General features: G+C 36.9%; 1 long non-coding RNA gene across 2 annotated transcripts; it reads left to right on the plus strand.

Moving 5' to 3' along the window:
- The first annotated feature begins 729 nt into the window (after positions 1–729).
- Positions 730–23,678, plus strand: LOC127481701 (uncharacterized). 2 transcript variants are annotated; one of them, XR_007908293.1, is made up of 3 exons: positions 730–926; positions 6,519–13,555; positions 15,966–23,678. It is a non-coding gene; the product is annotated as an uncharacterized LOC127481701 (long non-coding RNA). The 2 variants fall into 2 exon arrangements; XR_007908292.1 differs by having other exon boundaries at positions 6,519–13,371; positions 13,499–23,678.
- Positions 23,679–24,436: the final 758 nt, after the last annotated feature.

Here is a 24,436-nt window from a genome sequence, read left to right on the forward strand (position 1 = left end):
TGATAGATTAATCGCAATGAACCAATGCTCCCAAAACTAAAAAGAAACAGACACGTCATGTTGACAGGTGCACAGTGTCACTGGGTAATGTCAAGCAGGGTTAACTGCTTTTCCTGAAAGATGCGCATTGACAAAAATGTAGAGAAAGCATAGTTCTCGTAATAGTAAAAATGCCTTGGATTATTGCATTCCATCTAGTGTTTATAGTATATTTCCCCTTTAAACAGGCAGAGCTCATTATTTGGACATGAGAATTTTTATTTCATTTCAGGGGTTTGTTTACATTAAGTAAAACTTAATGGCTTATGTAAGGTAAGTCAATTTTATTGCTTCCATCATTGAAAAAAATTATATAGTCAGTCAGAAAACATTATCTTTGTTATCAAAAAGTAGCAATGTTACAAACCATTTTTTAAAATATAGGTTCTTAGTTCATCAGTAGCATGCCCACAGCACACCGCAGTATGGCTGTGGATGACAAAACATTGCAGTTCCTGTTTAGTAACATGATTATGTTTGCTCTTTTCTAGCCTTGTTTTAGGATTGTGAAAAGATAAAATACAACTTTACATGCTTAAGAGAATTGCCATCCTTTTGCTTCTTGTAGACCAGTCTGGATGATGATGCATTTTTGTAGCCCTTTACTCACTGATTTTTAAGCAGTGAGTGAAGGCTCTTTTTAACCCTGAGAAAACATGCTGTCAAATCCTTCCATTTGATTAAGGGCATCCGTGGAACAGCAAGCTTTCATCCTAAAATTAGATAAATGTCGATGATGTTAGAATAATTGTTCTGGACTGATGATTCTCACAGTAAAAAGAGCATATGGAGACCTTTTTTTCAGCAGATTTGGTGCAGCTGTTCCCACACCACTTCATTATTGCTTCCAGCACATCAAGTGTTTCCAGTGCTTGAATAGGAGCAAGGTAAGAAATACCAGCACAAATTGTTGTGCAGTAACTATCAGTTGTCTTACCTACTAATAGGAACTGTAGAGCTTATCGTATGTTATTTTGTGCTTATTTACTGGAGAATGAAATGGTGCACACCAGCAGTTGAGGAATCACTCGTGCAGCGCAATGCAAAATTCAAGCCCTAGTTTGCTATATGTTAATCTGAATTATTTTCTTAGAACAGTACAGAAATTGAGACAAAGCTATATGATAAAGCTGCCCATTTAATTAGGCCTAAATGACAGAAAAAATTCATATCCTTTATTTTTTCTGTAAATACTTCAAGACTGAATTTAAATCTTTAGAGAAAAGCCTGTGGAAAAGCTGAGTGTTTTAATAAAATGCAGATCATTCAGCATTAGTTTTAAATAAGCAAATCAGCACGATATCTTTCTTTATCAAAAACACAGTAAAACCAAAAAAGCTACCTAAAAACCCCTCTCAGCATACCTTATGTTCTTCTTTCTGCCTTTACCTTCCCACACTTCCACATCCTAGGAAAGGGTGTTTTAAGAGTTCCAAGGAGATGAAAGTAGAATTAGTTCTGGTTAAAGAGCTGTGAGAAGGTATAGCTCCCATCAAGACTGGCATGACTACAGCCTGATCTACAGAGGCACTAGAAATACTCTTACACTGTCTTAATTTTCCTGTGTTCCCATGGGGAAAGAAGGCAGGGGGGAGGACATGACGCAGGACTGGGTAAACAGGTTCTGTGAGTATGGGTGAGAGGTTGTGTGGTCTTGATGTCAAGGGGAAGGGGAGGGGGCAGAAAGAGAGAAGTTGATTAGTCTAGATAATCGGGTCCTGTGGTCTTGAAGAGTTCTTTAGGTAAGTACTCAAGGTCTTAACTTCAGTCTAGACACAAGCAGAAGTCCCTATCTTTAACTCTTGTGTTTTCATCTAGGTGGCCTTTCTTGTATCACGTAGCCTGTAGTATTCTCCAACAGTTTCTCTTTTAAGGTGAAGTTTCATTGCATTAATCTAATCTCAAAGTTAGAAAAATTATGATAATGTGAGCAGCAGCCTCTATATATTACAGTAAAGGTCTGCAATGATCATAAAAAGCAAATTCAATTACTGCTATAATGTTCATAGCTGATAACACCTTGGGAAATGGGAGATCTGAAGGCTAATGACTCCTGGGAAGCATACTCATTCAAAAGTGTTGGCTATTACTTCCAGCATCTCCGTTGACCAAATCATAGGCATATACTGTTGGATGTTGTCACCCTTCTGCAGTGCTGTCTGTATTAGGAAGATACCACTGTGCTATATTACCCTTCTTTAGGGAAAGAAACAGTTCTTCACTTAACCATTACAGTCACTTGAAAAACAAACCCACACTGTGTGTGTGATTCGTTATTGACTCGTTCATGGTGTACAAGGTTGTAGCTACTGTAACTGTAATGCAGTAGTCAAACATGCCCAATACCGGATGAACATTTGAAATTCATTTATCTTTTAAGCAAGGTGCTTAATTCAGTAACAGAATGAGGTCTAGAGCCAGACTAAAAATCTTGAGAACCAATTAGATTGAAATTCTGTGCAGTGTCTGACAATGAAAAACATATTTCTCTTGACATTAAGCCAAACCAACAGGTAACTTTTCAAACAGAAGCTATAGTAGCATGTCATTCAAAGTAATAAGCAGATGATGTGTTCATAGTCTAAAAAGGGACATTTCTAGGTGTTCTGTGTAATCCTGGAAGAGATAATGCCTAAATTTGTCCACTAGTGATGTTAAGTCATTGCTGAAGAAGTAGAAGATACAGGTTTTAAGCACACCTGAGTCTGGAAGGATTCAGATTTGTATCTTTTATACTTAAATTACATCAAGCTGTACAACTGTGAAGAAGGGTGTAGTAACCCACAGTATCACTCCTGGTAGAACTGGCTATTCCTCATGTTGGAATAAAGAAGGCAGAAAAAGAGATACCTTTGTGATTCACCCACTTATACAAGAGTAGGAATTGCTGCAGTCTCACTGTTCCTGTGGTTGTGTATTAATTATGCGGTCATTAAGCTGGGAAGAAAAGACAATGCTAAGTAAAATAAAAGGAGTATTTTTCCACCTTTGACCTAAATCTTGTACCTGGCAGTTTTCTTGGTAAGGTATTATTTCATATACCTTATGTTACTGTTGTGGGATAGTGTTACATAGACAGAATGGAGAGGCCTAAATTCTGCTTCCTATAATATTAAGTATTTTATGTAACTCTGTGTAGTTAGGGAAGGCGTGGGTATCTCTGTTTTGGGCTCCACTTTACCTATCTGCCAAACAGTCATCGGTATGCACAAGAAAGATGTAAATCAATATATATTAGATTACATCTACTTTCCAGATTACCATAGAATGATTGCCTAGTAGATTGTATTTTTAAGTAGATTATTTCCATGGATATGCAATGGCTGTACATGCAATTTCTTTAAGTACTATGTAGGCTTTTCTCCAGAAAAGATAGCATTCTAGCAACAAGAAAAGGTGTGTCTGTCTAGAGAGGGTGGTTGTTCTGCTGTACTCTTGAGAAATCTCTGCGTTGAAAACAAAGTTTAAATTGGCTACTTTTCACATTCTTCAGTAGGAGATGAAAATGAAGTCTCATGTATGCCAGTTTTATTACGGTATTGCTGAGAAAGGCAGAAAACAGTGAGAAGGAGGGAAAGAAAAGCAATCTGACAAGGCATAGAAAAAAAAATACCAGCAGTTACAGAGAGAAAACTAAATTGAGGTAGTGCATTGTAAACATAAAATTTACCCATTTTATCATCTCCTTCATAACAGCACTTAAATTTTAAAAGCCGGGGGGAAAAACTATTTACAGAACATATTTGAATCCTGTATTTTGAAGGTGTGTTTTACCTCTAAACTCATAAACATTCCTACACCTTATAATTTATGAACACTTGCATTGTTTTAGTGCATTTTACTGTTGGATTATGAGTAATCGATGCTCTGCCTCGGTCAATAAGAGGCAAAGTAATCTCTCGAAATACACCATGCACATTTCCAGTGGTTCTAATCCCATGCACAGTCCTATAGCTTCAGTTAGTGTGCTAGATACGACTCTTTCCATCTCAGCAGTCACAAAACTACTACCTTAGTGGTATAGCTGTGCTCGCATAATGGGGAATTTCAGATGGCTTCTGGCCTGTCACTTTTGGAAGCAAAATATGAGCCAATCTGTGCCACACATTGCAAAGTGGGAATAGCGGTGAGTGTGTATTACTGTAAGTGCTGCCTAAATCTGTGGAGACACTGAATTGACCACTGCTAAATATGATATCTGTCATTGGGAGTCCAGCTAACATCCATTCAAGTTAAAAGACTGCAATATTTTTATTATTTGGAAATAAGGAATATTGAGAGATCTTGGCCATTATTTCAGACATACTTGGTTTTTTACCTTCTATCTGTTTTGAACTAGATGCCTACAGTAGTGCCCTAAGCAGCTTTTTAAAATTTGCTATATGTAACTAAAAATATAATGTTGAAAGACATACTTTTGTGTAAGATACATAATCAGAAGTATTTTACTTGTAATCATAGTGAGAAATGTTTTCACTTTTACTATAGGATTAAAAAAATAATAAAAAGTTCATATCAGGGAAATTTGCAGATTTATTTTGGCAACCACAGTGGCAAAGAGCTGACATGTAAAGAAACAGCTAAGTTCTGTTTCTCGGGTACACCCTCTTTTGCTAAAATACCACAGTATGTTGGTTACTGTGAAATATAAATATTTTCAGTCTTAACTTTGTAAATAGATTTAAAATAAACATTCTTCTCAATTACCACTAAAACCAAATAGAACTTATAATGCAATTCAAGTATTAATTCAACTTTTCCTTTTTAACATGTGAAATGTGAATGTATATGTATATTGACTTACACTGTGGGATTGCTAGTGATGTGTTGCGTGTTCTTCTTAACGTTCAGTATTCAAAGAGCAGCAGTTCTTACACAAGGAGCTTATATTTAACTGGACGGAAAACATCTAGACAAATTATAAGAAAACTTTAGCATTTTCTTAAACTTTGCAGTAATGAGCAAGAAATATTTGTATTGGCGGGCCTTCTAAGACAGTGTAATTAATCGGTCTGAAAAGTTCCGAATCTTATTTTTTACTAAAAGTCTTTTTTTTCCCTGCTCAAAATACTTTCTATTTTCCAAGTTATTATTAAATATAAACCCTTTTTTATGTGTTTAATGGTAAATAGAAGTACCTGGAGCTACAAAGCTGTGAGAAAAGAAAGGGACTAAGCAATATGAATGCTTATAGCTTCTGGAGATTGAAACAGAGTTGCTGAACAGTGTTCATCCAAAGCAAAGGACAGAGCAGTGCTATAGTGGTTGTTGTTTACCCATGCAAAGACCATTGTGTTTCCATGCTGTAGTATGCTCAGAAGCTTGCTCTGTTCTTTATCTGTCCGTTGCTATTTGTGCCTTCTCTCTAAAAGGAAGCAGCAGTGTTCAGTTTCTTTTGCACTTTAGGAAGCCTAAAGTTTGTTTTGATTGTGAATTACTTGATGTCTCCCATTTTTTCCTCCTACCCACAGTCTTTCTGTTGAGTGTGAGAGACTTTTCCTGGAATGTAGTAGCCACACATATTTGAGTTATGATATGCCCCAGAACCTACTTCACAGTTTTCTACTCATCAGAAGCTATGAAACACTTTGTAGTCAAGTACCTCAAGTTGCTTGAATGAAGGGCAAGAGTGCACAGACTTATTGCTTAAGCACTTGGATAAATTCAGAATTTCCTTGTAGAAACAGGAAGCATCCCAAATCTCATGCCATCTTTGTCAGAATTTGTAGGCTGGTGCATATTAAGTCCCTATTTGTCACCAGAGTTCAAAGGACAAGTCTTAACAATCAGTAAAACACAACTCTTGGGCTCAAAGCCAAAAGATTAATGTTTCTGGGTTGTTTGCTTATCTAGGAGATGTGACTCATTTTGTGCTACAGTTATTTAATACAAGATCATGTAATTTTATATAGCTGATACTGGATCTGATTACTGTTTAAAATGAGTTCATTGCTTGATCAGAGTAAGTAATTGTTACAAGTTTATAAGCACAATAAAAGATAGGATTCACTTGTACTCCACTTGAATCTCCAGAAGGTCACTTTAAAGCCATAGTTTGCAGATGTTTTTTACACCTTTTGGATGTCTGGAGTGGCCACTGCAAACTGTTGATCCATCGGCTGCATGCAGAATCGTTTTCTATTTACCACTTTTGCTCTCAGAATAGTCTGAGCAACAGCTTGAGTTCAGGATTTTGACAAGAACTAAATTACTTGTTGGAGGTAATGCAGTCATTCCCAAGCTTTTGGCTTGGTGTGTTAATATTTTACATTCATCAAGTCATTGTGTTGGCCAGACCACAGAGCAGGGAGGCAAGGGAATAAGCTGAAAAGTTCACTACAGTATAGAGGCGAAATACATGCAAAAATCACTGCAGCTAAATTTGAAGTGTCTGGAAATTATGCTTTACAGTGCTGGCCATCTCTCAAAGTCTCACAATTTTTGTTATTATTCTTAGTTTGAAATGTTTTGTGTCCCAGATTGTGACTGAAATACAGGGAAGGGAAACAATGCATTTCCTGTAGATTCAAATGACTTCTGTACAGATCCAGTTCACATGAGTCCAGATATTCCTCTTCATTTAGAACATGAGAAGTTTCCATGTACATATCACAGCTTTTCTCATAACTTGTAGAGTTTTTAAGGATGCTTCTCTAATAGGCAGTTATTGTATAATTAATAAATAAAAGTGATTACTGAAATGTTAGTGTTATCTCTTAGGGTATTGTATTTGTTTAAAAATATATATATGAAAGTTTCATGAGCAGTTTTCTTCATCTTTTAGGTATTTACATAACTTGTCAAACTGTTAAAGAAAAGTTATTACACTTACATTGATTACAGGTTTTTGTTTGAACAAAACAGGTATGAAATTGTCTCTGGTTTTAGCACACACCCTCTCTACACACCCCAAATCCTGATACAACTAAAGAACTGTTACCCTGTCAGCAGAGCAGAGAAATGCACAAATCAGTTTCCCAGAGGGTATACTATCCAATACACTATCCAATTTGCATAACACTACTGTTTGGATATGTATTAAAAAATGAATATTTAGTCTGGTCTGGCAGTATGCTCAAAAAACAACAGGTTGTGGCGGGAACTATACAGAAAACAGTATTTGAGGCAAGGCAGTAAAAAAGATACTATGACTTTTTGTTGTAATATTTTGATAAAAGAAAGCATGAAAACAGTTGTTAAGTAATTACACAGCCTTCCTTCTACCCACCCTAGAAAGGTCTGTAAAGTCTCTGTTATTTAGGAAGCTGGCAAAACATTTCTCTGTTAGAGGTGGAGGTGAGGCACTGCTTGACTTAAAGCATTTCCCCATCTCTAGAATGTTTCTCCTTGCTTTTGAGGAGTCATGACATAGCCAATTAGATGGCCAATTTTCATGCCAGAGGGTGGTCTTCCCCTTAGCAAGTCAATTAAAATATACACTCCTTCCTTGGTTTTCCTTCGAGGCAGTCTATTTATAGCTATCCATCTGATTTTCATTACTAGAGGCGTAATTGATCTTTTGTCCCATTCTGAAGTTTGTATTCACCTATCTTACAGGTTAGTAGAAAAATTAATTATCCCTCTGGCTACAGATATATCTTGGTACTTCATGAGAAGTTTGTCAGTGTAGGTGGAGTCCTTTGTGTTAGAGTGACACTGGGTGATTAGTGGGGGAGTCAGAGCAGCTTGCATGCTCATGCTTGTACCTGTTGTTACATTGATGTGGTCACTCTCAGGGTTTTGGGGAGGTCTGGTAACAAAAACCAAAAACCCACTTCAGCTGAGTTCATTTAAGGAAGAGATTGAAATAGAGATTAATTTGAAAATAATATACTTGGACTTTTCTGTTATCATGAGTACATAATAGAAGGTTAACAAGGTAGTAAGATAAGCGAATATTACGTGACTAAAATGACCATTTTGCATGTACTATTTATATAATTTTGCTGTAGTTAATCTGATTGATTGGAGTTCAATGAATTCAGTGAGTTACATGTATTTCATTCTAACTTTGTTTTTACAAAAACCAAAAGTTGCTCTTTTGTCTGCTTTTGATCAAGAGTTTTGTTATGTGTGAAATCATTAGTTGTGTCTTATTACAGACTTTAGTGGCCTTTATGCCCTTTTGGCATAAAAAGAACACCTAAACATAGTAGTTGTAGATCAGGAGTCATTGTATGTAGGTAGTGTGATGTAATCCTTCAAAATTAATTTGATCTCAGATCATAAAATAAAATATTTGTTGAGTGTATTACACATTCCCTCATTTTTTAAAAATTAAAATAAAAAACTTTGCAGAATCCTGAACAATTCTGTGACTCTGTTCAATTGTGCAAATCCATTAAATCCTAAATTTTACTGGTGTTCTGGGGTTTTATCTGTAATTTTTGACAGTGTTGTTTGTTAGAAATGGAGTATTATATGTAAACATATACAACGTTTGGTCCAAATTGTACGGGTTTGTATCTGTACATTGTGATCTCATTATCACTCATTAATTGTCAAATTACCTAAAATTGCTTTCCATATAACCCAGTTGTCCTTTTATGTTATTGTTTTAAGTCTGTATGTCAGTGTGTGGGTGACAAACAGGTAGAAAAATTCCTCCAGCTTCCCAAACATGAAGTATTTTTCTTCTCCTTTCAAAAAATTACACCATAGAACAAAACTAGGAAGAAAGCACGCACATCCTTTGCAAAGCCAGTCTGTTGGGTCATGCGCAGAGCACAGCCAAGCACTGAGACTGAGATTGTATTGACAAGAACAAGATGAATGGCCCTCTGGAGACTATGGGGTTTGTATGCTCGTTTCCACCACCTTTTCATCCTTTTGTACCCCCTTTCAGTTCATATGCAGATTAACTCAAACCAAGTCCACACTAAATACTCTTTTTCACTTTAGTTTTGGAAGGTAGGTGGAGGATCTAAATATTTATGAGGCTTTTTTCCTCTGGTTTATGATGCACTCTTGTTGAACGTTGAGGAATTACGTTAATGAATGCATGCCTGCACACACAGACACAGAAACCAGGCAAAAGGAAAAAAAAACCACACAAAGCGTTGTCAGCTCTAATGTCGGCGCTTACTAAAACAGTTCCCATAAAAAAAAAAAGGCAAAGAGATTTAAAATCCATTGCCAGGAGAAAAATAAATTGTATGACTGAGCACAAAAGAAAGAACAAAGTTTCATCTTTGCTTTCCTCAGTTGTAAATGAAACTCTTGTTTCAGCTCTGAATAAATTTGAAATAGAACTTGTTAATTGAAAAATGAAAGCTTGTCTAAAAAGTCTTAACTGGATTTGTGTTTTCAGTAATGAAGAAAAGGCAAAGCTTTGGTCCTGTGTAGTTTAACATCGGTAGTAATAAACATGGTAGTATTTTCTGATATGATAAAAGGTGCAGTTAGGTATGCTTTAATGAGACAAGTCAGATAACTCAGTGACGCTGGTTTTACCATGATTTTGCCAACTTCAATACATTTATCCAGGAGAGTTAGTTTTTGTGAGACTAAAGGTTCTTCTGTAAACTAAACTGTCTTTTTTTTCAAAGCTAAATGGAATATACTGAGATTATAGCTGGATATACTAGAATATTTATTTTCAAAATTGTTAGTTCAAAACTAACTTAAGGAATATGCCTTTCTTAGATGGAAGACTATATGGCATTAAAATACTAGTACTGAAATACGGGTATTTTAATTCTTTTAATACTGCGTTGTCAAGAAGAGTCAACTGTTCGACTTCTAATCATCTCTGCCTTCCTTCTACCCCTTTTTATTCTCCAAAACACACACAGCAATGCCAAACAGGGCCACAGCTCACACAAGTGGGACAGTAAATTCTTTCACATTCAGGAACATGAGATTTTAAAATGTGCTTTTGTGCTATAATTTAAAACCTACTGAAGCAATTGCAAAATACTAGCTCTTCAAGTGCAATAGTATTTAACTGTCTAGGCTCAGTTTTTCATGTTTATAATATGCCTATCTGAAGTTACTAAAACATTGTCCTAATATTTTCATCTTTTTATTGTACTTTGTTTTCAAGATATTCAGTTTCATGTGTAATTAAATCCAATAAAGCCATGTATATTTCATTTATTCTAAAGTTATTGTTTATGATCTTAAAATGCAGATTTTGCTGTTTTCAATGACTTTGCCTGTGATATTCAAGAGTTAAGTGAAAAAATTTGGTTTAGCAGATCCCAAAACAGTAAAGAGGTATACGACCTAATAACAAATTAGTATTAAACAACTGAAATCGCATCACTTTTGTTTAATCTTTCATCCTTTAGTCTAAATCTTCTCCCTCTTGCCTTGTCTTTTCCCCCCTACATAGCCAGTTGTGACCACAGATACAGTTTTAGATATTACTTAAGTACTTAAGCTCCTTAATATGAACAAAAAAATCTCAGTTCTGTCTCTTAACTGGGGAGATTTCAAACTTACTTGGATTTGTTCATCCTGGGCAAATTGAAGCACTTATGTAGTATCTTAGCGAAACAGATTTGCGCATCTGTACAGTGAAATGCCTCTTTTCTTTCTGTGGGTGGATTTGCAGGTGGGGGATGCATGACTTCCTTATATATATGTATAGCACACAATGCATTAATAGGAAAATGAAGAAAATGCATCAAGTTAATAAATGTTGGAGGAAAAAGCATCAGGGAGATGAATACACTTTGAAGAAGGAAGATGCGGGGGTAGAGACAGGCACAGGACAGCTTTTATATGGAGGACAGTAAGGGAAAAACAAAGTTGAGAGACTCCTTGGCTTGAGCAGGGGGCTTTGGGGCTCCCTTTAAGCTATTAACACTCCCAAATGGAGGAAAAAAATAGCGCACCAGCCAAGGTCCTTGAAAGTAGTTTTTTGGGGGGATAAGAAAGGTGGATGAACTATAGGCCTAAATCAGGGAACAGGCATGTTCTACAGGACAAGAGTCCTGTAGAAGGCTTTATTTTATAATACCAAATAAGTACAGCCCCCACCCCCCAAAAATTATTATGATGCTGATAATAATGAATAAATAAATTCAAAGTTCCCAAAGCCAAAGAGCTTATAGCCCACAGGAGTGCCATATTAATGATAAGGAAAGCAATTATCTGTACTTTTCCCAAAAGGAAATGGCACAGGAAAATACAAGAATGTACAAAGATGAGCCCAAGGTAGGCGTGTCCCTGTCATCTGCATCTAAGTCCAGCATGCTGGTGTTAAGGACAAGCCTGCTTCTCCAGGCTCAGAGGTTCATGTGTAAAGGGAGGAGCCAGAAAGTCCTGCTTCCAGACAATGAAAACGCACAAATAAAACACTGATGCTTTCAGTGGATTCTTAAACGCTAGACCATGAGCCTACCTAGTGATCTGCCTTATGAAGTTTTGTTTCAAAAACAGCTAAGGGTACGAGCATATTCCTTACTCTCCAGATGAGAGAATCCCACAGTGGATTCAGACTTTAGGTCCCTGGGCAAAATCCTAATTCCTGTGGGGAAAACAACAAAAAGAAGAAAAGGCATGGAACTGATTGTAAGGATCAAATCACAGTGCTGTCAGGATTACCAAACAGGTTGAGATTTCCAGCAATAGAAATTCCCCTTTGGTTGTTTGTACTCACATTTCTACCATTTTTCCATTCAATTTGCTCAAATACAGAAATCACAAGATATGGAAGTATTTAAAAAAAAAAAAAAAAACCAAACAACTGGAAACCACCAAACACAAAACCCACACACCACTAGAAATTGCAGGTAAGTTCTCTCAGCACTCAACCTTTGTGGTGAACACTAAAAATGAGCAATCTTCCTTTTTCCTAAGGCTGATTCTGAAGTGTTATCACATTATGTCTGAAGGCAGTGGGGTGCAACCATGTGTTTTCAAGAAAGTACTTTCATGAGTCCACTTCATCTTGAGGCTTGTATCTTTCCAAGTGGCATCCTGCATAAATTTGCCCTTTTTTTCTTCCCAAAAAGAAATTTCCTACAGATGAATCACAGCATTCTAAATGGAATCCGCCACCTGCCTAAGCTCTGAGAAGTCTAGCTGTTTCCATTTAACAGTCATCTCACAGATGGGAGGTGTATCTCCACGGATGGCACTGAACTGAAAGGGAATCTGAAGGGCTTGGTTTTTTGGGGGGAGTTTGATGTATGTGCTTACAGTATTTGTTTTTTGGTGCCTGAACAACTGATTTAGGTGTAAAACTTGAAAATTCTCTGTCTCCTGCACTCAGAGATGTCTCAATTTCTGCTGATAGATAGAACTAAGAGCTCTTAGCAGACAGAAAGGTACAAGGGGCTGAAGCCGCAATTACCAAAATGAGATGTCCTAAGACAAATTTCTCAAGACATTCCCCTCTAACATTAGGGGGGGGAAGCAATTTTGTTCATCATCTCTGAAAATATTGACAGAGCAGGCCTACAAATTTTTTTAAGTTGTTATGGGTGATGCTGGCTTTTTTCTTCTTATACAGAAGCAATGTTCAAACTCCTAGTTCAGATTCATAAGCATAGTTCTATTAAGACTCCTCTGCCAGTTTAATGTCCAGGAATATCCTTCAGATGCCTAACCATCATTAATTAATTGATGAAGGAACCTGAGCCTACCTCCAGACACAAAGATTTATTACCTTGGGTACAGAACTTCTTCGAGTGTCATAACAGAAAGGCTGTAAGATGCTGGTAGAGTAAAACAGAACACCATTCCTCCCTCTGACACAAATCAGCTTCAGATTTCTTCACAAATCATCAAGAGGTTAGCTGTCGTTCTTCAGGCAAACAGCTTCCAATAGCAACAGTGCTGACCTAGGAAGGAGGAAGGTGGATTTGGAAGAGTTTTACTCTCCAAGAACAGTATTTTTCTTACCATGCTTTCTCCTATTTGATTTTCTCCATGTAAAGGTGGAAGGGCAGAAGAATAGGTTCTCTTTGATAGCTGTTTTCTTACCTGTTGCTTTTGCCAGCAGAATCTGCACACTTTATGGATACAGAGTGATTATTTGAAAGGCAAAAGATGATACAAGTAAAACTTGCACACCTATTTGAAGAACACAGAATAAACTGATATGAAGCCTGTACAGTTATTCCAAGAATAAATATTCCCTGTTTCCAAACATCATAATTTGCCTCCATTCCATTTCTTGACATTTTTTTAAGCAATAATGTTGCTAATTTGATTTTCAAGTATTTTCTTTATAGAAGCGTGAGAATTTTGGTTTTAAGAACTGTTGGATATCAGGAATTAAATCAGTGGAGGAAGCTTACAGAAGCCTCAAGAATCATTTCATCCTAAAGATCACCTAGTGTTCCTAAACTGTGTGGATGGAATTTGTTCCCGTTAAGTGTAATGCGTAATGCGACCAAATATCAACACGCATAAGTCGAGTATTAATTGCGTAAAATTTGGGAGCATTCTAAAAGTCTATTACTGAATCAAATATCTTTTGATTTTTTCATTTGTCAAAAGAAAGAAATCGTGAAAGCTGGAAACTGATCAATTAACATTTTGTGATATTTGTCTGAAGAAGGTAAAAGGGTTTGTTTTGTTCTTTAAACAGTTTACTAGAGTGATTTTTAAGAATAATGTCACCTAGATAAGAGTAATGATCTAGAAAGACACTGAAATGAGACAAAAGAAATCTGAATTTAATGTCAGCTTCTGATACGGGTTTTTGTCTGCATCTCCGCTAAAAAGTTGATCAAACAGAACCAGGACTGAGCTGCAACCATAACGCTGATCACCGTGGGCTGGCCATGTTCATACTGTTAAGGTTTTATGAGGTTACAGCATGGTAACCTGTCAAACGGTGCCCACAAGTCTTTGGGAAAGTGCTAGTTGACCTTGAGGGAAAACTGTCCAGGGGCTCTTCTGACACCTGAGCAGCACTGACACTAGGATGCATTTCCTTGCACTGTTGAATTTCTCAGTGCACATGTAATACCCATGAGTTTGATCAGAGCATGGGACTGTTCTATCATTAAGTGCCCCATTAGTGGGGAATAACTGTTTTTCCTTTCTTCCTCTTCTTATCTGCTACATCTGTTGGGATTATGGTATCACTGGTAGAAATAATCTCTCTCTGTTATGGGTAAAAAATCTATTACAGTCAGAACATAGCTTTAATTTGAAGTTATTCCATACTACATTAATTAGAGTAGCAACAAAAAGATTTCCAAAATTTAGAAAAGTCTGATAAAAGAAATCTTAGCTCCCCTCACAAGTGAATCTGTAAATATACTAATATACAGTAGATGTGTGTATATATTTTTTAAATATACTATGGAAGAGTTCTTCATTACTGCATTCCTCTGCCAGCAGAATTAAGATAACAATCTAATACACAGCTATTTGAAAGAAATGTTCTAGCTAATTAAATAAGCTTATTCTTGCATTATGAATGACTCCTCCAAATACCTGGATATGTTTCCACATAGGCATATATGACATTTCACTCAAAACTGACAGTGTTTAACAAAGAAAACAAAGGTAATTAGTCTTTTCTTGATAATCTTTTATATTATCTTTTAAGATCAGGTTACATACCATATCATTTAAATTATAGCAGAAAAAAACTGCTTAAGAAAGATGAAGTTGCTGCAGAAATGAGGGACAGCAGAAGTAAAATAGAACCCAAGCATGGGACAGGTGTTTTAATGCCTCCATACTTGAGAGTGAATTTTCTTCTAACACTGGTAGCTGTGCATGAAACAAATGTAGTAAAGAAAACAGCCAAGGATAACAGTAACTGCACAAAGAGGGACCTTGCACAATACAAAACAAAGAAAACCAACTTAGTAAATTGGAAATTTTAAAACCAGGAATTCAGAAAACTAAATATTTCTTCTGTTCCTCTAGTAATCATAGTTCCAAGTAAAAATGGGTGAAATAGCCATGAAATAAGCAAAGTAGCTGTCTAATCATACTTTGAAATGATAATCTCCAAAACTCCAGACTTCTGGATTTACTAGCTCTGTCAAAAATGTGCATTTAGTACTAGCTGCCAACATTTCTAGGGACAAATGTATTAAATAAATACTACAGTGCATGGCAGAGTTTCCTCAAGTGATAGTAAATGATGTGACTTTGCAAACTGATACAGTACCTCCTCCTCCCTTGGTCCAGGGAAAGGAGGAAAAAAAAGGTGATTGAGCCAAACACTTATTAAGGCCCTTCAGATCTGATTAAAGTCAGATTGCAGGAAACATTTAATATAAAATATAAAACACAACCTTAGTTAGACACACACATCTCTGAGGATATCAATAAATGGTTCGTTTTTGATAAGTGAGATTTAATGTACTGAAATACAGGAATGTTTCTGAAACGTCATTCAAGGAAGCGTGAGAAATAAACAAGCTTAAACATTTAAAACTCAACACCAATTAGCAGACCATCCTTTTTTTAAAAAATCTGAAATTCAGTTTTATTTAGCTTCAGTCAAATGCCATAAAGACTTCGTTTTGAGAAGAATTGGGTTTGGGCCTTGAGAAACAGTTTCTGAGTTGGTATCTTCATTCACAGAAGGCTACATAAGCAACAGAATGTGTTGGATGCTTTAGGTTTTCGCAGTGAATCAGAAAATAAATTTAAGGACAGACCTCCCCATCTGAATTGTTTTTTTGTCTATTTGTTCTTACCTTTGCATGAAACAGAACCTGCGAGGTCAGAAATGGGATCTCTGTCTTGTGCAGCTATCTGGTAACAGCACCGAGTTCAGCTTAACCATGCATGTTCTTAGCAATTTCAAGCAAAGTCTTCTGTGTCCATTCAGAGAAGCACTTTCACTCCCTTTTGGCCATTTACACTACAGAAAAGCTTTTGCAATTTGCTTAAAACTGCCAAGAACTCCAATATCTCTTCTTGTAAAGGTTTCTGTTCCAATTCAGACTTGGAGCGTTTGATTTGTGTTGAATGGTAGCTTGCTGGTTGTATTTCAGAGGTGACAACAGAAGAAAAAACTGTCACAAAGAAAGATCTGCAGGAAGAAATGAGGACCCAATGTGTCTCCAGGGACAGGAGAGGGCTGAGGAGAGGGTTTGTGTCTGAAGCCAGTGAAATAAAGGTGTGAAATAAAGTAGTGACAGGATTCTTAAATCTCACATCATGCCATGACTGTTCTGTGAAGAAGCCCAGGGCTGCAGAACAAGGAGATCTCTTTACTCTAGAACTATTTTCTTGCCAGTAAGGAAGAGGAGAATGAGCATTCCTACGTGAGTGCAACCTGTGAGAACACTCACCTGCATCTGTACTGATATGACTTGATTTTGTCACAATGGTTACCTGAGTATTGGTGGGCACAGTTTTTCCTGTGTGAAAGTGAATGGCCTCAGTTATTCTGCTGTCATGGGATGTGAAGCAAACAATTACTTTTGTTCAGGTTTTTGTAATTCAGAGTAAGAATATGTGAGCATAAATTCAGCAGTGGATTTATACTGCAGTCAGTTCATGAAACCAGGTAATACTGCTTTTTAAACTAGACAGAAGATTCAAGCCCACCTGACATCGATGGATAACTTAATTCAGTGATTCAGCCAGCACTTCATCCCTAATTTTCCATTAGAATTATTAAAATTACAACATACCTTTGAAAGAGGCTTTTCTTAAAAATAAATAAATAAATAAAACAGCATTTTTAATTTCAAAGACTGTATTTGGAAGGTTTTAAAATTGTGTCTGATATGTACAATAAAAATGGCAAATATTTCTTCTGCATTATTGTTTTTAATATCAGATATTTAAACAGATATTTAAAAGACCACAGAATAAGCAGCAGTACAAATCATAGAACACCAGAAAACTTCACAATATCATTAACTACAAATAAACTGAGTCTTAAACTCTGCATTTTGTATTTCTTCATGACATGAAGAAATACTTAAGACTACCTTAAGAGACATCAAAAGCATAAGACACTTTTTAAAAAGTTAAAAACCATGCAGATATTAACTGTGACATGCAAATGTATTACCAAAGAAGATAACTGAAATTTTTTTTATATTCCTATATTACTGATTATACCACATCAAAGAAAAACGTGCATTTCAGCAATGGTTTTGCTGCATTAAAGTCAGTGGAACTGCCCACCCAGGCTGTCACAGTATACTCAGTGAAAGAAGGTGGATACTGCATGATGTCTTCTTAGGTAATCTCTTTTAAATAATTTGCATGTGGTGCTGGACTATGTCGATATTTCCCTTCAATCCACTGGAATGCTGAAGTAGGCAATGCATTATGAGGCCTTTGATGAAGGGAGGCAGGGAAAGGAAAAGGCTCTAACTCAGGTACTTCTCACTCCTGGTCTCTATCCTTCATAAATCTTGGGGGGGGGGGGGGGGAGGGTAAAGGCACTGTTATTGGAAACCTTGTTTTTTCAAAAGTAAATGAAAAAAGGAACATGCAAAGAAGATGTTCCTGAGGATGAGAACATACAGAGGCTTCTTCTGCATCCCCCCCCCGCCACCACCCCAACATGGTTAGGTTTTCCAGAACTTAAAAAGCACTGAGATGACTTTAACCTTTCTCAGAGAAAGCCTCAGTCTCAGCAGATGGGAAGTAGGCCTTTTTCTATTCACTACCAGAAAAACTCAAATATTTATTGGAATCTGTGATGCACTTAAGGAAAAGGAGAGTGAACTGCAAACAGTGAACAGAAAGAAAGGAGCAAACTAATGCTGTGGGTGCCAGGTCACCTGCAGAAGAACGCCTTCTCTGAAGCAAGAAGGCAAATGTTCAGCAGTGCCTATAGGGATCAGAAGCTATAGAGAGAAGGAAAGGATTTAGCATACAGCTTTAGTGCCTTTCAACCTCAGCAGCAGAAAAAATGTAACATGAAAGTAGAAAAATGCAAAGAATTGGAGCAAAGAACAAAATGAACCCAAGAGGAATTCAGAGGGTGGTGTCGAAGAATACTTGTCGTGAACGGGACAGAGCAGTCACAGTAAGGAGGTGATAAACAGAGTGCCAGAGGCATGACGGCATGTGCTGTGGAAAATAAAGTTTGTAACTACGGACATTTTAAGAATGCATTCATTCACTGAATACAGTGCACAGAACACAATGTCTGGAGGGCCAGGGCACTGTTCCTCCCTGAAGTGTTAACCCACTTTTTCTTTAAAAGTTACTTTTTTTGGTGTTAGACCCTACTGTGATACACATCACTGAAACTTTCTCCCTCTTTTGCCTCTGTTTTACTGAGTAGGAAAGTTCTATGACTTTCCATCTGAATTGTTTTATCTGTGCTTCCATTACTAGCATTCTGTAAATAAACTCTTTGAGTTTGGGTACTGCATATAGATTATGTCACTAAGAGCAATGGTAACTCTCTACCCTCTGCTACTGCTTTTCTTATTATATTGCATAGACAATCTACTAGATCTAGTGTTCTCTGTTTTCCCACCTACAAGGGACATATTTCCTCTCTTTTCCAATACTTCTGTTCCTTTTTCTGTCCCCATAATACACATCTCATGTTAAAGTTCCTTTTTTCCACTTACCCTAATCTTCCATGCTTACCTCCAAAACAGATATACATCATCCTTAGCTTTCCTTAGATCTAATTTACTACTTCTTCACAATTCAACTTCTCACCCTCTTCCTACCTCTGAGTTCCAGGTGATGCCTTTAAAGTCTCTCAGGTGGGTACATCCTCCTTATTCCTTTCACCTGCTACTCCAACTTCAAACATGTAATTCAAACAATTAAGTCTACTCACTTTGTTGTTCTGCTACATCTCTTTCCATCTGTCTCACAACTCCTGACTTTCTAAGCTTTTGGCATCATTTCTTTCCTGCCTAATTATCCAGACTTGTCTTGTAGTGCCGCTCTCCCTGATCTGTGCTAGTTTGGTTGGCTTCCGTGTGCCACGTCCCCTTGTCCTGCAGTAATATCCATGCTTTTCTCATAGCTGATACTCTTGAAATGTGTATTTTGACACAACCAATGTTACAGTATTTCCACTTTCCATTTTGCTGTGTTGTGCAGACACACAAAGGTTTCAATTAGCCTGTAAGCTTGTCGGGACAAGGATCTTTCTTACCTAACTATAAGGGACCTTTTAAGCACATAACAAATGCTGAGATTTTGGCACCGTCTTATTTCCAGAGGCTTTATTTTGTGGAAAGTAGAGCTCAATGTTTCCTTTCCTCCCCCATTTTCTCTTTGCTGTCTCCTCGATCCATTTGGATCTCCAGGCATAAACATGATTTCACCAGAGTTGTTTTGCAGCTCTGTAAAATTGCATCAGACCCAAAGAAATGTAGAGGTTTCTGGGGTGGCTGTTTCTGCCTGTTACAGTAATACAATTTGCTGGCTGCTGTGTCTTTGCACACAGAAAATTTAAGTCCACATCTTATTCCAGCTACCTTTCCTACAAAGTATAGGTAACAGAGAAGTAAGGAGTACAAATTAAGAGAAACATATACCTCATGTTATCCTTCCAAGAAGCCCTTTTTATTTTTTCTAAAATTAAAATTACATTTTGCTGTCTTGACTTGTACTTTGGGTGTTTCTCAGTTAAATCTTGTTACAAAAGTACTGTGTCTTTGTATCACAGACCAGAAGAACAATTAATCTGAGTTATGTCAGTCACATTATGAAACTGCACCTTCACCCTCTGCCTTTCATGCCACTATTCAGTAAAGTCTGTATCTTGCTCTACTGAATACTGAGAGAAGGATTTCAGTGCAGTATCTACATAAGCAAGAGTTAGAGGTGTAGTTTGTATGAACAGATTATACAGCACTGTAAAATGGAGGAATAATTTAAATAACTTGGAAAATGTCTTTCAAGGCATACATTACACTTAAAATTTCTTCTGCCAATATTTCTGCAAAAAGTTGAATTGCTAATTATTGCAGCCTCCTCTGTGCATCAAATGGAATCCTGATCCCATATTTGGTTTCTCTGGTTTTCCAATAACATTGCTCAAATATCCCCCCCAGCCACATACACTTACTCCATAAGAACAGATGGAGTTTATGCACAGCTGGCTTTTTTTCTGTAACAAATCAAAATGATCAGCTAGACAAGACAGAAATTTGCTAAAATTCTGAATTCTTTCTGCAAGTTTTAAGATTTTATAAGTTATCATTCGTTGTTTATGCAACATCCATGCTCACAAGCATCTGTTGGTTGCATATGGGAGTTTGTCTAAACTCCTTTTCTTATGCTACTGCAGAAGATAAGACACAAGTGTGTAACTTGATCAAAAAGAGAAGCGCTGCAGCAGCTTTGTTTGCAGCATGTGTTCTCTGCCCCCTCTGACCTGGGGCAGAAGCAACCAGTAAGAGAGGATGTACTGTATCACGCACAACAAGAACTCAGGGACAGACATAATAAAGCCAAATTTTCCCAGCTGGGCAGAAACAAGAGGAGTTGTGGCTAAGATTCGGTTCTGGCAACTTACAGGAAGATTATGAACAGTTCATAATAAGCAGAAGTCTATCTGGCAACTTTTTCATATGTTTATGCAGATAATCTATCCATTTGGAAAAACTGCAGACCAGGTATATTTAAGGCTCCTGAAACTCGTGGATTTATTCCTAGTCATCAGAAGATGTGCTTATAAATCACGGAGCTTCATTAGCAGAATTCTAGCCTTCAGATTTCTGCCTCCAACCTCAGCTGCCTTTTTTAGTTCATTCAGCTCTATGAACACTGGAAAAGATGAATAAATCCTGGTTTGTATTCTTTCCTTTTCCTGACTATCAAAACTTCAAACCCAACGATTAAATATGCAACATTTACTTAATGGCAGGCTTTGTAAAGGAGCACTGTTCAGACTTTTTGAATATGCCAGAAACCCAGGAAAACAACTTAAAAAAATTTAGGAAAATTACTCTGACTCATTCAGTTTGTTTCCTTTTTTCTATCGTGATGAAACACTGAGCCTTAAGAACGGAGGCTTCCTGGAAGCACTAGGGAATTCTTGTCACTGCTGAGTCCGTTAAATATATCACTATGTTGTGCTACTTTTTCCCCCCAGGCTTAGAATTACCAGTTTTTTAGGTTGCTTTCCCTAAAGGTGAAAGAAAGGAACATGCTCAAAAAATAATAGGAAAGTCAAGAAAATATTTATCACTGGAAAAAAAAAAAAAAGCCATTCCTCCAGATAGCAGAAAGATAGACAGCCATGAATTTAAATCATTAAAGGAGCTGGGTTGACTAGTCTTTACTCTTTCTGGATTTTCTATTCTGAGTGGAGATCAAGTTCCTGCAGTTCAAAACTTGGCACACTTTTCCCTTTCTTATCCATGCTGCTTTCTTCAGGTATCTTCTCCTTTCTATTCCTATTGTCTAACTCTAGTCATGGTTTTGAACTTTCTTAAGTATCCCATCTTTATTTTTAAAAAGCTTTTCCTCTATAAATCTCAAGCCATCTAATCAATTAACACAATAAAATTAAACTCACATAGACTGGTTTTCAACCAGTACTTAAATCAAAGTTCACTATTTCTGTTTCAGACTTGAAATTCAAAAACCTTTTTTCCAAAAATTTCATTTGGTCTCGTAAAAGAGATTTATTTCCTCTCTCTTGAAAGGAGCTATTCTTTTGTGAACACTACCACCAGTGTGCTCTTGGACCTTGCTTTTGTATGTTGCTGTCCTGTGCTATATATTGTATTTCTCTGATTTACATCGTGTATTACTCAAAACCAACACCTTGACTATTATAAGAATTTTATCAAGAATGCTCCACAAATAACAGCACTGTAGGAGATCAGTTTTGTCATTTCTTTGCTAAAATGCGTTACAGCATTTTGCTTATTCATTGTACAGTAATGTCTTGTTTAGGACTAGCCTAATCCAAAAGGCACATTCAAAGCCTGTATCTAGATTTTAGAACAAAATCAAAGTTCAAGGCAAACTCCAAAATCTGGGTGTACGTTTGTATTTTCACACCTCCCACCACACTGTAGCTCCTACAATGCAGTACAATAGGATTAAAGTCTTCATTTCTAGCCAATTTATTTTCTAATTTCATCTGGCTTTGTTTTATATTTTCACAATCCAGTGACTCTGTTGACACTGCAAGACAGGAGTAAGTCACATACACAATGTTGTGTTTGGATGCTGCAATATATTACAGAATTCAGACAGAAATAGAAAATGGCAAAGCATGTGCAAAAGTCATCTCACAACTTTGCCAAGTCATTCTGGGTTTCTCTTAGGCTTGGTAGTATTTTATTCAAACTACTGAAGAATAAGCATCAATATTTTTTGTTTTAAATAATGAGCATGGTCTGCTTAAAATAATGTTCCTTTTTCAATATAAACAAACCGCAGCCTCCATGCTTTCTATATTTAATCCACTGTAGCAAGTAAGGGGGATGGAGAGATATTGCAGAAAATTTGCCCTGCTTCTGTTTCTTGACTTCCAAGAACTGTTGGTCTTTTACAAATGAAAGGGGAAAAAAAGTCTTTGTATGTAGAAACTGCTGGGTGCTAATTTGACATGGCAATGAGATGAAAGTTGGATTCATGCTAGTTTCAACATCAGAGGATTGGAATGTAGCCTACTTAGCATAGAAGTCAAACAATTCACAGGCAATAGATTGCTTTCCACTTCTAGATCTGCTAAATAAATAGAAAACTAATTAACAGTGTAGTATGGCAGATGTAGCAGGTTTGAATTTCATTAGAGCACTGGCTGAGAACTGAAAGAATCACGAAGTCGTTATATGTCCTAGTATGTAATGAATATTCCTTACTATCTTTTCCGTGGGACAGACAAGATACTATTTATATGCCCTCTGCATAAGAATTTCCTAATACATTTCCACTTAAAATAAGAAAGAAAGTATAAGCCCTTGAAATTATGTAAATATTCTTTTAATTTTCCATAAAATAGCTTTGGTTCCATAACAGCAGCGTTACATTTCTTTTGCCTTGTGCATTTCTGTTCAGCTACTTAAAGTTTATTAAATATGTTTTTCACAGGTCATTTTGTGTTTCATATCTATACTTCTTTTTCCTTGATGAAAAGTGATAATAGGTTGTATTTCTGTAGTGTTATGAACAGAGATCACACAAGACAATATCTATACTCACATTCTGAAAGGGAAAAAAAAATTAAGGCATTTATTTTTAGACTTTTCCCCCTAAATACACATTAAACTGGACTTCCTATATCCCAAAATTGCATAACCAGATTTGGCAGTATTAATTAACAATAAAAGTAGTGTTTTGCCCCATAAGAATCAATAAGATAATTATGTTACTTAGGAAATGGTAGTCATATGATTTTGCTTTCAGTGCATAATGAATAACATTAAGTTTTGTCCAACAAAAAGGTTTTACAAACCAAACCAAGCCCTAGAACCTGTCTGAAATTCTTCCAGGAAAGCCTGATTGAAGCCCTGTACCAACTACCTGATTTTACTAACTCTTATGGGTATGTATATATGCTTGCAAACACATACTCATTTAATCAAGTACATGAATTCTTAAACAGTATACTCCCAGGACGTAGTTTTGGCTGGCATGCAGGAAATACCAGGACCATCTCTGTAGTTTAATATTTGGGCCTTGGAATATTTTTGCCACACTCCACACAGCTTCATTCCTAGGCAAAAAAAAGAATTAAATGTCTTTCAAGTGGCCATTATAAAGTTAAGTGCTGTACATAAATATGCATGAGAAGTCATTATTGCCAAGAGATGATTCTTAAAAGGTTCAAGTGTCTCTTACTGAGATTTTCCTCCTTGCTCTATGGCAGTAGAGTGAGTACTTCAAAGATATAGTTGCACCTCCAGAATCTGATTTCAGTGTTTTGGCTTCTACCCCTTCTGTTTTCTTGTGGGGTCTCCCAGTGATCAAACATACACTTGCAGGTATTCCCAATAGTGGGTTGCTAAGACTTTGGAAATTTACAGGGATGTAAATACATCTTGGGGATTATCTGTACCAGGGGCCTAGGCGGGATCCCTATCAGTCCCTGGAAACAGCAATCTCTGCTAGCAGACATCAAGTGTGCTCCACAGCCTTTGCTTTCAGTCTCATCAGAAGCCAACTTCAGAGGTAAGTAAATGTCTTGGATCCTCCTTTCCACACCATACAGCTGCCAGCCTAAGCACCTCATGGCCCCTGGTCAGAGACATCTGAGCAGTGTCCATCCTGCTCTCAGCTGCTGCAGGAGCAGGGTAGGAGGGCAGCAAGGCAGCAACAAGCCTGGCTTGTTCACCACCAGTCTTCCAAGAACAATGGGAAAGTGCAGCACAATTGGGCAAGGCATGGAAATTGAAAGAGCAATTGTGGGTGTGATAACAGGGATGAGGAATGCAAACATACACTTCACTTAACTTTGGGTTTCAGTCTATTCTTTGACAAGGCAAGGTCCAGAAAAGATCATGCAGTCAATGTATTTAGACCCATCTATAGCCTACTGGGGTTTTTTCCAGCATTGCTGAAC

This window comes from Manacus candei, unplaced genomic scaffold, assembly GCF_025592945.1.
Source record: "Manacus candei isolate 608988 ecotype Guabito, Panama unplaced genomic scaffold, ASM2559294v1 h1tg000081l, whole genome shotgun sequence".
Classification (NCBI taxonomy): domain Eukaryota; kingdom Metazoa; phylum Chordata; class Aves; order Passeriformes; family Pipridae; genus Manacus; species Manacus candei.